Consider the following 14,815-nt stretch of genomic DNA (forward strand, 5'->3'; position numbering starts at 1 on the left):
TGTGTGGAGTTTGCCTGTTCTCCCCCTGTCTGCGTGGGTTTCCTCCGGGTACTCCGGTTTCCTCCCACAGTCCAAAAACATGCAGTCAGGCTGATTGGACGTGCTGAATTGCCCCTAGGTGTGAGTGTGACTGTGTATGTCTGTATGTCTGCCCTGCGATGGACTGGCGACCTGTCCAGGGTGTATCCTGCCTTCCGCCCAATGACAGCTGGGATAGGCTCCAGCACCCCACCACGACCCAGAAGGATAAGCGGTTTAGATGATGTATGTATGTATGTATTTGCGGACACTGTGGAGAAATTTCTTGTGTGTCTTAAAACTGCACCTGTACAGTATAAACGTGAGGAAAGACTGTGAGCCTTGATGTTTTGGATTGGGATTTTATTCTGCCTTCTGGTGGAGGTGGAGACGGCATTGTTTCATGAAACAACCTCTTAAAATCCCAGGCTTATTACACACTAAGGCTTATTATTCAGTAACTACAGGAACTTCAATGCAAACTGGCTGAGCTGTTCTTAGGTTATAGACGTGTGTGATAAAACTTGCCATTTAAGGGGTTAACTGTGGTTTTGTGAAGCTAAAATTTATTCCTACAGTTAAGTTAAACCACTTCCTATCAAGCCATTGTAAATGAAGTTAGTTACTTACAGTGAGATCCTGCAATGTCTAGCTATGCTACAAACACTGGTGTAATGAATTAGCATAGCTAACTTTACAGTGTGAGGAGCTAGTTATTTACACAGAGGCTCATTTTATTCCTGCCTATGTGTGTTTCGTCACACTGCTTCTGCGTGAGCCATCGCGGTGCCTCCCTGTAAACCAGCAAATCGGAGCAGAGCTCATTAAATTATTCATGAACCCACTAAAAAATGGAAAACAGCTTATTTCAATCCAGGGCCAAATCATAGGGTTGTAAATGGGCGTGTTAAACTGCATCTGGGCATTTTTCACCCCAACTAAAGTCAAATCATCTATATAGACATCAAAGAACAGTTTAAAATGTGGAATAAATGCATTATATGGTTTAGTTAAAATGTTTTCTAATCATTTAACAACACTCCTAGTCTTAAACTACCACTGTCCCAAGTTTTAGGATGTGTTGCCGGCATCAGTTTCAGAATGAGCAAATATTTAGAAAATACAGCTTTAAGATAAAACAATGTAGTAAAAATATAATATTTTGTTTTTGAATTGCTTTCATATAAGATTTGCAGACCATTCCTTTCTGTTTTTCTTTCTGTTTTTTGTCCCAACTGTTCAGGATATGTGCTTGTAGATTAGTTCTATGCTAACGCTAAATCAAAGAAATCAATCTACATATTGTTTGCCTTTTTTAAATATCCTGTTTTGTTGGTGTGTTTTTTCAGTGCTACCTTGTTTGCTAACAGAAAAATGAAAATGTTGTGATGCAATCAGTCTTATGCAAAAGTTTGAACACCCCCAGTCCAATGACATGTTTTGTTCTAAGTGAAAATAATTAAATGCAACATCAATCTGCAGGGAACAAACTTAAATATGATATTGTTCTGCAAATTTTAGAGCACAGTTTCCGTTTATAGGCTGACTTTAACGTTGGAAACAAAATAAAAACATTCATTTTGCAAAGGCCATATTTTATGTTTTAATTTTTTACCATAATATGTTAAATTCAACAAATAAACAGCAGTTCTGCCTTAAAATTAGTATGTTCCCTGTAAAGGCTGTGTTAACTTAAAAAGTCAACAAAACATTGAGCAGTGGTGCCCAAGCTTTTGCATATGACTATAGCGTGTATTGTAAATGTATCATTATATTATTTTTTTTTTTAAATCACCTTTTACATGCCTTCGTGCATGTTCGTGCGAGTGCGCATGTGGACGTTCGTGTCTGTAAAGGTCACTGAAACCCAGTTCCTCTCCCTCCACAGGTGGCGTACGTGTAGAATATTGTTTTCTTTTGTCAGGAGCGTCATAGAACTCTGTGGCAAACGTGTGATACGGTAATTACATTAGCTACGGCCAGCGGGAGGAGTCGTGACCCCATTTTTTACCCAGTCGGGTGACGGCAAACCAGGGTAACTCATATACCACTGCGGGGCTTAAGAAAACAACAGTTGGTAAAAAGCTAACAAAATACTTTCTGCATGTTCAAGGAGTTGAAATTCAGGTTAGCAGTTCAAAACAGTGAAAGAAAGCTCCCGTAGTCTCAGAATTGAGGCAAAACCCAAGCAAGCACTATAAAATCAGACTTTGACAGGGTCATTATTTGTGTTTAACCAAGCAGCACTGACGAAGCAACATATAGGAATAAAATATGATCCCTCAGATCTACATCTCAAAAGAAATGACTGCCTTGGTCACAGAGTCCAAATGCAGCGCCTTCATGGTGTTTTCATGCCTTGCTTGCACGCCAAAGGCTGGGAACCCCAGCGCGGTTCATTATTGAGGCTGAGGACAGCCCTGCAGTGAAGAATTCCCTAAGCGGCCCCTGAGGACACTGAACTCTCACTGTGATCTCCACAGCATGATGCTGTCAGTACTATAGACAAGACCTATGTGAAAGAGATATGCATGTAAAGACAAGCCTTTAGCTGCGAAATCCCCAAAACAACCTTTGCTTCTGCAATGCTTTCAAAACACGAGCTGCTTCAGGCTTAACATAAAGGCGGGACGTGTACTTTCATATATACCAGCCCTGATACAATTTTGCTTCAGCAAAACTCTTATGAATGCAGCCCAAACAGTGCATTTAAATTACAATACAGCAATTATTTGCAGCACTGTTGACACCTCTGCTATAGGCAAGATATGCAAATAATGGCAGCCCAGCAATCAATGGCTATAATGCTATCACACTACCACTACAGTGTTGTGCATTAAACTGGGGAGGAAGACTTTTAAGACCCTCACGAACTGCTTAAGTCATGAATGTAAAAATACCAAAGATTTTAAATGCCTGGCAACTTCTTTTATGAAAACCAAAATTACAAGCCATCTAAAAAAAGAGTTTTCATTTACTATTCATATATATCATACAAAGACCTGCAATCCAGCAAAGCCAACGTCATTAAAGTCTGCTTTCAAATTATAATGCTGAATATGAATCTTCTTTAGATGTGTTCCAGAACATTGGACGATTTATCCACTCCCCCTGATCTCTGCAGGAAACGTTCACCTCAAAATTACTTAAGTGTAGGTGTAGCTACATTTTTCTGCAAAATTTTGGGCACCCCTGCTCGGGTGACATGTTTTGTTGATTTTCTAAGTGAAAATAAGTTCAAACATCATCTACAGAGAAGATATTTCTGCAATTTTAATGCACAGTTTACGGTGGCCAAGAAGAGCCAACAAACTGCAAATAAAAAATGAGCTGCAAAACTCAGAAAGCACTTTCATCAAAATGACGACAAAGATGCTACATTTCATAAACGCACTGCAAATACAGAAACACATCCAACTTCAGAAATGCTGAATCCAGTCACAACAGAGCAGATGTGTTTCTGGAGGACACTCAGAGAGGACGGAGACATTCAGATGTTTAAATTCTGTGCAGCCCAAACATTTACCTGTAAAAGCTGACTTTTGTTTGAGTAGATTACTGACGTCACAGTATCGTGATGGGAATCAGCTGTAGAGTGTAACAGTGAACATTTAACCAGTGACGCCAGATTAACAACCACAGCACAGCTGTGACATGTCAGACAGCAAACAAGCCAGCCAGGTTAACCATGAGCTGTCAGTGACAGTCCACACACTGTCAGTGACTTTCCATCACAGATATTTCATCCCCTTTGAGCCCTTTGAGTCTTCCAGAGACATGTCCAGTGTGTTGTGACCGGCTTTGCAGTGTTCCTGAAGTTGTATGTGTTTTTGCAGTGTGTTTACGAAATGTAGCGTCGGTGTCGTCATTTTGATGAAAGTGTTTTCTGCATTTAGCAGCTCGTTTTTATTTGCAGTTTTACGGCCACCGTAAAAATGACTACTTATTTGCTGAATTTAACATACTGAAAAAAAATAATAATAAAATATACCCTGTGCAAAAGTTATGCCACATTTTATATTTTATGTTTTATATTTTCCAATATGTTACACTCAGCAAATAAACAGAAATTTTGCACAAAAATGTTCAGGAAAGTACCATATTTGAGTTATTACCTATGAAGGATGTGTTAAATTATTTACACTCGCAAAATCAACACAACATGTCATTTGATTGGGAGTGTTTAAACATCTGCATACAACTGTACGTGTAAAAACACAGAGATAATGCCAGAACGACCGCTGCCCTCACTCCACAATCCACACTGAGTGTGTTCTTGTCAGTAAGCATAGCCTCTGGCCTGGGTGGAGAACAGCCACTACATTTAACAAGCGTAAAGGGGATGCTCAGCCTTTAGTGCTCATTGTGCTAAACTCTGTGTTTGTGAAGTACACAGTGGCTCTCCTAATCCCCTAAACCACAGCGGGATTCACACGAATGGGTTTAGCCCTGAATCCGCACAAGTAATCCAAAGGCAGACATTACTTAGGGGTAAATCCAGTCGAATGCCGTGGGTGCCAGCAGGAAAGTGTATTCTGGCCTAAATGACCCCTCCTATGGAGATAAACCTGGATAACTGGGCTATTTGCTATTTAGCCTATGTGTAAAACGTAGGTGCTTAGAGAACAGAAGCAGGGCTTCATAGTGTTTATGAACATTCCTGACTGACTTCTATTCTCCTTGATTAGTCTGAGCTAAATTCACCGGGAATGTCGTCTCTCCGTGTTTTTGATGGATAAGTGAATTGTTGTTTCTCCAGAATCTTATCATATTTTTGTTGTGGCTCTATCAACAGCGACTCATCTAAGGTCTAAAGAGCCACACGCTCATATTTATCTAATCTACATCTGAGGATTTAACATAAAGCTGCTCTTTGGAAAGGGATATTCTTACAGCAGTACATCTTAAACTGCTGATTATGAAAAGTGATAATACTGTGTCAGTAAAATATGACATTCAGAAAGTCAAAAACACTTACAGAAACCAAATAAGAAACCAGTTTCATATGATCGTTTATTTTCTTAAAATGGTGCCGTAATAGTTCGACTTCTTGGTTAGATAAAGATTCCTCGTGTTAGCAGATACAGGTTAGATTCTCCTCACCTTAAAGTAAGAAGTGTGTTGCTGAAAGCGTCTTCAGTGTTTCCCTCAGGTAAGGGAAGCCGTTTTTGCTGTAACCTTTTCAGACCATCTGTATTGTTGCTTTGAGCCAGTTCGCTTGCAAGCTAACTATCTTGTTTTTTTGTGTTAATAGTTGTAGTTAAGCTACATTAACCAAATAAAACTAAAAAAAAAACCAAATTTGTGCAGTATTTTCCTTTTAATTGTTTCATTTCCCAGTGTGAAGGTCCTTGTCATGAAGTTGTGGCCAGTCATGGTTGTTCACAGTACTGGACAGAAGGCCTAAAAGTAACATCAATAGCTCACAAATTGTCCCTGCTAGATAAAACAACACAGACTAGCATAGCTGGGCACCAGCAAAACCAGCGTACTGCAGCATGTTTGGGAAATGTTTTTCCTGTTAGTTTTTGGGTGGTGGTTCTACATCATTTATTCACTGGGTCTTTCTACAGAGACTCTTATTGTAAGGCCAGGCTAGCCCCCTGGCTGTGTGTTTATGTTTTGGAGACAGAGAGATCGAGGGGGGTGGGGGGGCGGGTGGGGGTTTGAGGCTTGTTTGGGTTAAAGAGCAAACTGTTAGTTAAAGTTCTCTTTATGTACAATGTGGGCCAAATACAGCCTGTTAGTAAAGCACAACAACTTGTGCCTGAGCTGTGTTTTCTTCTATAGTGGTAAACGCAACAATATGTTGTGTTTTGGATACTAGTAATGACCATTCTGGGTGAGCAGCTAAACCAGCACCACCAGATCACCATAAACCAGCCTGGACCAGCTTAGACCAGCATTGAATGCATGCTGGTCTGTGCTTGTGTCTTCAAAAGGGGTAGCATCACATTCGAGAGCTCCTTACCAGCCACAGCTATTAATCAATAAAACAACATGCCTTGCTAAATACAGGTTGAACTTAAATGTTTAAATGCTGACATGCATCATTAAAGAATGCTATAGGAAGCTAACAGAACAATCACAGTATCTGCAATTTTCCTGAAAATGCCATAAGGCCTCACTATTTCAGTCTGCCGGTTTTCTGTTTCCAGTCACGCTAGAACAGAGGTCAATAATAGGCGGTCTGAGTCTGGACCCAGATGCTGTCCTATGTGGACCTGGACCTATAACCAATAAGTTATGGATAATCATTTCATTTCAACGGGGTGGTCTATTTTAATCAGCGTAACTTTTCTAGCTTTACGGAAGCTTTAAGGGCCTGCGAGACTCCCAGACCAATCGCATGCATTCTAAATATCACATGTGACACTACTCAGCCAATCAGATCTGTGCATTACGATGAGCACTGAGACTCCAGTGAGTGATGCACACACAGGGGAGGGACGAGGCGAGAAACAGCAGTCGGAGAGGAAAGTGAGTCAGAGGGAAGTTATTTCACGTCATGATCTAAAAAGAGAAAACTGATAAATGTTGTTGAAATATGACTGAATTGTACTTTATTTGATTTGACATTCAGTTGTTGACTGTATAAGATGTTGATATACCTACTAGGCTACTTCTGTAAACAGTATATGGCACTGAATCATGATGCAAGTTATGATGTTCTGGACCTTTGCTTGAGGAAATGTTCTTTAACTGGACCTTATAGGGAATTTCTAGTAATAAAATTTAAATTGGCTCTGGTAATGACTACATGGTTCAAACATGGCCTCAGGCTCAATGTGTGCTGCTGTCAGGTGCCACAACAACTCCAAAAAATTTGAATTGTTCTTGGAAAGTACATTAGATCAACAGCAGAGTTATAAACACTGTCCGTGCCCCGAGCCCTGAGCCCTGTGCGCTCCATTCCATGCCAAAGAAGAAGGAAAGCAAACTGGTGTGGCTCGCAGCTCTAAAACTGAAATATCCTCCAAATAGGATGTATGTGAGCTTCTTCCTACCTTCCACAAGACAGCTGCTGTGTGGCTGGAGGACTTCACCAACACTGCAATGCAGGAGCAACCCACAATCTCGATCACTCCACTTTCGCTCAACTTTACCCACACCTGATGTTTACCTTGGGTGACGCCATGACTTGGCTCTACCCCAACTTTCAGATTGTTGTTTGCTGTATGCCTTTCCTGTTCTGTTGCTATACAGGTAATTGCATGCCTCTGTGATTTTATAGTTCCATAGCTCTTCACTATTTACACATTTTGAGAGGACAAAATAATTACCTATATCAATATAGCTAACCTCGGGCCACAATTTAATGCTTTTGTGTGGCAACTACTTCACTTGTTTAGAACATAAAAACTCTAACCGAGAACCAGACAGCTTTGGCTACAAATTTAGGAAAATCGTGGACACCAGAATTGCACTTTTCATGAACTACATGAGCAGAACATGAGATGATTACATTCAAATCATTACTGAAAGTGCAAATAATAAACATCTCACTTGAATGTCTTTTACAAGCAGTTAGAAGATATAATTGACTGTGTTTTAAGTTCTAAATGTCCATACACTGCTGCTATAACATCCCTGTTAACATGGTGCTAACATAATACTGCAAATCCCATAAGGTGCCTTTTGGAAAGTAGCATTATTGTAGTGGTGGAGATAAGCTAAATACAGGCTTCTTTTGAAGCAAATTAAAACATTCCATTCATCCATCCATCATCTAAACCGACCCAGAAGGATAAGTGGTTTATAACATTCCTGTATTAAATATTAACATCTAATGACATACAATTTGAGAAAGTCGTTAGATGCCTCCCAGTGTAAGCAAAATAATTTTACTATGACTTTAAACATGTCTAAGCCATTTAGATTTTAGAATCGGACCTGCTCACCCCAAGCACTGTTGACTACAGACTGCTGAAGACAGACCTAGACATGTGGGCTTACAAAATGTCCAAATGGATAATGAATCCAGGGGGCGTTTCACTCTGTGGAATACATAGCAACGCATTTGACATGGAAACAATGAAAGAGTAAATCTGCAGCTTGGGGTGGATGAAAAAATCAGCTTATCTTAATATTCATATCTTTCTTTATTTGTCTTATGACCTTCTGGTAGAGATATTGTTCTTGGATCCACAGAAGTCTAAAATAATCAGCTTCTATATATTTACATTTACAGCACTTGGCAATCTAGGAATCTTGCCCAAGGAGGTGTTACCCACTACACTATACTATACCAAAGCTTCTAGTCACTTATTAACAGCAGGTAAAATGATGCAGATGCCAAAAATTAAACCTTATTTTTGATATAGAACCTTTTTGAAAAGGGTTCTTTGTAGCAACTAAAAGGGTTCTGCTGTTGTTACAGGCTTGACATCGTAACAAAAGCTGAACTGTTTTTGGTGCTATATAGGACCTTTTTCAAAAAGGTTCTGTATAGAACCATATCCAACACATTCTCCATCAATCTGAAGAACCATTTTGCCATACAAAGAACTCTTTAAGCTTGCAAATGGTTCTATATGGAACTTATGGATGTAAATAGATCCACTGCCTTTACTAAAGATCCCTTGATCTTTTTAAGTGTGTAGGCAGGGCATGTTTTGGGGACTTTGCATGGACCACTTGTTTGGCTACTACATTTGAAAAAAAGCTATTTTTTAACTTCTTCTGAAATTGATAACTTCAACTTTATGCAATTTCATGAGAGAAAACTTTCATGCACACAGCTGAGAGAACTCATAGTCAAAGCCTTTGCTATATAACAATACACCGATCAGGCATAACATCATGACCACCTCCTTGTTTCTATGCTCATTGTCCATTTTATCAGCTCCACTTACTATATAGGTGCACTTTGCAGTTCTACAGTTACAGACTGTAGTCCATCTGTTTCTCTGATACTTTGTTAGCCCCCTTTTACCCTGTTCTTCAGTGGTCAGGACCCCCATGGACCCTCACAGAGCAGGTACTATTTGTTTGCACCTCAGTGTCACTGCTGGACTGACAATAGTCCACCAACCAAAAATATCCAGCCAACAGTGTCCTGTGGGCAGCGTCCTGTGACCACTGATGAAGGACTAGAGGATGACCAACATGAACTGTGCAGCAGCAGATGAGCTATCGTCTCTGACTTTACATCTACAAGGTGGACTGACAAGGTAGGAGTGTCTAATAGAGTGGACAGTGAGTGGACACAGTGTTTAAAAACTCCAGCAGCACTGCTGTATCTGATCCACTTGTACCAGCACAACACACACTGACAAACCACCACCACGTCAGTGTTACTGCAGTGCTGAGAATGATCCACCAGCAAGTCTGTCATTTGAAATAGATGTTATGGCTGCTACACATCAAAATTGACAAAAAGCATCCTTTATGACAGCCAGATGACACCAGTTACAGTCTGCCTTGACTCATCTTTATGTAGGCTGATGTCAGTTAAACCATGAATGTATTACGTAGGAGTCTTGTAGCCTTATAAAAGCCCCCTTAAGTAAAATGTAACCCAGTAACTTTTCTTCTCACTCTTTGTCATTCATCATCCCTTTATCTCTGTGTGTGGTTATGGTCAACAGCATGAAACTGCCAGGACAGCAAGAAGAGCATATCAAAGGAGAGCGGTTTGCAAACCACATCAAAATAAAACCTCTGTTACAGACCAATGTCTGCTGTCTAGGTACAAAGCTGCAGAAGGCCTGCTCTCTGCAGGGTGCTGGAGGATCTCTGGATTTGCCAATTACAGATTCCCAGTCAAGGTGGGTCACAATGAAAGGGGCCTGACCCATTTCTCTGTGCAGAGCTGTAGCAGCCTGAATAGATGACCTTTAGAAGACAAAACCAAGGCCACCAGCCTGATTGACCTCCACTTTTACCTCAGCCTGAGAGGAGCACAGGCTCTTTACAACACTGACAGGTTAACATGATAACATTAAAAGGCTCATAAAATTGATTTTTTTCTCATTTCTTTTTGAAGTAGAAGTTTGATACAGCATATAAACTGTGGAAAGAATATTTACTATACAGAATACATTTGAAAACGCAGGAAAATGACCAAAAATGGGTTTTGGCCATTTTGGAATCAAATATTGTGTTTGATAATGTCACTATAAACAATACATACCCAACTACTTTTCCATAAGGGGTTTCAAAGCAAGCTGTTCGTTCTCCAGTTGTTATGGCCTGTAGACAGTTACTGAGCAAAACGGCCCATTTTGAATATTTGTTTTCTGTAATGTCACAAACTCAATGCATTTACATATACCTGCCTAGTCAGCTTACAGCAGTTTAGCTCCACCCATTCACACTGAAGTTATAAGGAGGGTTTGAGGCACAATACCAGGCTGAAGAGATGTCATATACATATAAGCCTTAAACACAAACAGCCTGCTTAATTCTAAGGGATAAAGGGGAGGTGGAAAAAATATCGTGTCAAAATTAATTAGAACTGTGTTCGACTCACAAACTCACAGAAACCTTGTAAGTAAACCTTTAGGAAAATATAAGATGTACAAAAAATGTAGGATATGTCTAACTCACATAATATCGTCTGTTTGTGATTAAAAATGTTTTTGAATGGAATGTCTAGAATGTCCACCATTATGTCTAGCAAGCTGTCTCTTGTTGTTAGTGGGATGGGTTAGAGGGGTGGTTCTGTAGTTTCTTACCCTCCTCTGTTTTTGGTTTTTATTTTGGGTTTTGTTTTCCTTTTATTTTTTTTATTTTTATATTTTTTTAATTTTTTTTTTTTGCTGTTGTTTTCTGTTTTTCCTGTTTTTCATAATTGAAAATTAAATAAAAATTGTTATTGAAAAAAAAAAACCTAATCAACAGAGTATTATCACAATTACGCATTCATTAATGCACTGTAAACGATGGCTGAGACTACTGCCTGGAATAAATACTGCATAATTAAATGCACCAGTAACTCAACCAAAAAAAAAAAAAAGTTTCACTTGTCCACATGCAATACTAGTCAAAAGTTTGGGCACACCTAACTGAATGTGCATTTTTTATAATGATAAAACATTTTCATATAAAGGTACAGGTTTAAATGCAAGTGAAATTTGCTTCTAAGACAAAAATAAATGATGAAGGTGCATAAAGTACTGCGCAGAAATCAGAGACCACCATTTATTTATTTATTTATTTATTTGTTTGTTTGTTTTCATTTATACAGTCAAAATGGCCATTGAGTACAAGCTATTCATTTTTTCATTTTTCTGAGAAGATTACATGTAAAATAATCCACTTGCTTATGAAAGGTGCACGTAAAAGGAAAATAAGTGGGAAAAAAAAAACTGAGTTCAAAAAAATATATAAAAAGTCATAGAGAAAGTGGGGCTTCTAACAATCGTGCAAGACTTGATAGACCACCAAAACTGCCCCATCAGATAAACAGCATTTAAAGCTTTCATCTCTGAGAGAGAGGAGAAAATCAAGCTGCTTCAGATCTGAAAACATCCACAGGTGTTTCTGTCCATCCTTCCACTGTGAGAAGACGACTCAGTGCTATGGGTCTGAAAGGATGTGTGGCTGTTATTGAGAAAAGAAAGAAGTCAAGAAAGAAGAATATTTGTAAATCAAACAAAAAAAAAGCTGCTGGAGATCTCAGAACAATGGACTGACCATCCCAGAGTCCAGGCCTCAGCTTTACTGAATGTGAGTACTTGGATTGTGAGAAGCAGAAATTGCAACTTTGTGTGGAAAAACTTTAAAAAAAAAGCAAGTCTCCTGAAAAGAACGGAGGATGTAATAACGTCAAAGAGTGGAAAAACTACATAATGAAAAATGTAATGCTATCAATCATTGAGGCTTCTGTGTAAGTTTCTCTTAAATATCACTGCTGTCGGAAGAAGATTTACATACAATGTAAAGGGTAACGTGTATTTTCAAATTATGTCAAAAACTGGAAAATGTAAAAAATTAAGATACGAGGTTTTCTTCCAACATCAGCGAAATATTTTCTACTTTCTTCCTGATGCTGGAAAATAAATAACTTAAATGAAGGGTGGTTGCTGAGTTTTGCACAGTACTGTATATATTAAATTATTTTTAAGTAAAGAAAGAATCTAAATTAGGAGATAGCATAATTTGTTTAACACTCCATATATCCCATAATTCCATGGGTTTTATTTCACACTTCTGATGCTGTCACTGATATTTTAAAATGTGAGAAATGGTAAAAATAAGGTAAACTCTCTGGTGAATGTGTGTCCAAACTTTTGACTGGTAGTGTACAACACGATTCATTTTTTTCTCAGTTAGTTTAATAACAGTAACAGGTCTACATGTGAAACTGAGACCTGTTACTGATCTCAATAGCGGGTCTCAGTTTAAAATAGCCTAAAATAGCCTTTCTGTGTGAAATCAGTTTCATTCACACATCACCCTGGACTACGTCTCGCGAGCTGTGAGCTAATAATTAATAAATAATTTATTTCTCCACCTTTTTTTCTTCATCATTAAACACCAGGTCTTACCTGACTCGATGTTTCGGTCTTCTGAACTCCTCCAGAACGTGTTTACAGATCGGTTCCCTGGAGTCTTCAAAGTTGTGGTACTTGATTTTGACTCTGAGGTAAGAAGGATTATTTTTTCCTCACCTGTTTTCCGACAAGCCCCTCCCTCCTGCGCTGAGATTGGTTAATAGTTAAGTTATTAACTTAAATGGGGCAGTCGTGGGCTGGAGGTTAGGGAACCAGCCTTGTGACCGGAAGGTCGCCGGCTTGATCCACTGAGCTGACAGTCTGTGACTGAGGTGCCCTTGAGCAAGACACCTAACCCCCAACTGCTCCCCAGGTGCTGTGGATAGGGCTGCCCACCATTCCGGGCAAGTGTGCTCACTGCCCCCTAGTGTGTGTGTTCACTAGTGTGAATGTGGTGTTTCACTGCACAGATGGGTTAAATGTGGAGGTGAAATTTCCCCATTGTGGGACTAATAAGAGTCTTTTAAACTTAAAGTTAACCTACTCACAGTCTTCTGGCTTGTGAGAATGAACCAGCCAATCCCAGCTGAAGGGCAGGAAAACGGGTGGTGAAAACAATCACACAGGCAAAGACATGGGAAACTGCCAGACTCGAGAGGCTGTCACGCGCCTGTGTGTGTCTGGAGGCTGTTAGCAATTCGTGTTTAGATGTTTAGCACCTTTTAAACGACGAAGAACAAAAGCTCAGGCTTTTTACGTGAATGTCGTGGAGGTGTGTTAACAGTGGATCCGATCTAAAGAGGAATTCGGACTTTTTTTTTTATTCGGCATAATTTAAAGGTTGAAAAGTAAAGTAAATCATTCAGAGTGATTTATTGTGAAAAGGTGTCTTTAAGAGAAACTTACTGGCTCAGATTTCTCTGCAATGGTTGTGATCTTTTCCATTAACTGATTTGACTCCAGTTATCCTGTTTAGGTTTATTTAATTAATATTGTAACTATTTATTCATGCTGTGTCTGATCCACTCGTACCAGCACAACACACACTAACACGCCACCACCACGTCAGTGTTACTGCAGTGCTGAGAATGACCCACCACCCAAATAGTACCTGCTCTGTGAGGGTCCATGGGGGTCCTGACCACTGAAGAACAGGGTAAAAGGGGGCTAACAAAGTATCAGAGAAACAGATGGACTACAGTCTGTAACTGTAGAACTACAAAGTGCACCTATATAGTAAGTGGAGCTGATAAAATGGACAATGAGTGTAGAAACAGCATAGAAACAGTGCATTTTTGAGCACTTTTGAAGTTTTGAACAGGTCTAGGATTTGATAATGGTGATTCATAGCAATGCATCAGGTACCGTTTATTTCTGACCGAGTACAAGTACCGAGTCCGATACCATACTGAGTAACCTACTTAAGATGATGTAGTTGTTGGGGTAAATGAGTGCAATGTACCTAACAGTTGAATCTTCAGAATCTAGCTGATTTTAAATGATGTGCATTAGCTGACTATGCTACATTAGGTACCCTGGATCAAGTACCACAGCAGTAGAGAAGAGCGGGTTTTGTTCCACGTCAGAAAAGCGCTTCTTTACAGCTGTGAGTAAAGTACCTTTTACTTCTGTCTCTTTCATCAACTGTGTCTGTAGCTCAGTGACAGCAGGAATCACGTCCAAGGCTAATGCATCCATGGAGCTCACTTGTGAAGTTTAATGTCTGAAGTGTTTTGTTTGGCTGGTTGAGCTGTAGCTTGTGAATGTCCTCTAAAGCCAGACATACACTGACATACACTTTGGTCACTCACACTGTATAAAAACTCTGTCCATGCTGTGTGAAACGTATCCTGCTGATAGCTCTGTCTACGGATAGTTTCAAATAAAGCTGTTTAATTCAATATAACATTGCGCACCGAGTACTGAGCGAACACTGTGCACTGAAATATACATGGTAGGACAATACAACCTCTCTACAGCCTACTTTACAAACACAGTTTAAAAATCACCTTATTAACCTCGCAGTTCTGTCCAGTCAAACAGAGTAAAGGAAACATGGACATCTTTAGTCTCCGTTTAGGTAGCCTGCATGTCTCCACCCATATTGGGGAAGCGGTTGTGATTGTGTGTGGTTAAAAATGGGCTAAAATCACACAGCATAGTCCTGGCGGGAATCTGCCAAGGCAGAATGTTTAAAGTGACCAGAGACTTTGTGTCCAACTGGCATGAAGTCAATAAGTCTGTGTGAGCCGAGCCTCCTACACTGCCAGCTTGGGTCATTAGCGTGGCAGTGTACACTTGGCTTATATTGCATGGAATCAGCAGGTATTGGATGTTGGTATTAGTGAATTTTTTTG

At 39.6% G+C, this 14,815-nt stretch overlaps 1 protein-coding gene across 1 annotated transcript in view; it reads right to left on the reverse strand.

Annotated features, from left to right (window-relative positions):
* The window catches only part of chl1a (cell adhesion molecule L1-like a), a 131,701-nt gene extending 124,576 nt beyond the window's left edge, over window positions 1-7,125 (reverse strand). Inside the window, exon 1 of the mRNA XM_036591288.1 lies at window positions 7,026-7,125. The gene's annotated coding sequence lies outside the window, so the exon portion shown is untranslated. The remainder of the gene's footprint in view (window positions 1-7,025) is intronic.
* Between the last annotated feature and the right edge of the window lie 7,690 nt (window positions 7,126-14,815).

Source organism: Colossoma macropomum, unplaced genomic scaffold (assembly GCF_904425465.1).
Source record: "Colossoma macropomum unplaced genomic scaffold, Colossoma_macropomum, whole genome shotgun sequence".
Classification (NCBI taxonomy): Eukaryota; Metazoa; Chordata; class Actinopteri; order Characiformes; family Serrasalmidae; genus Colossoma; species Colossoma macropomum.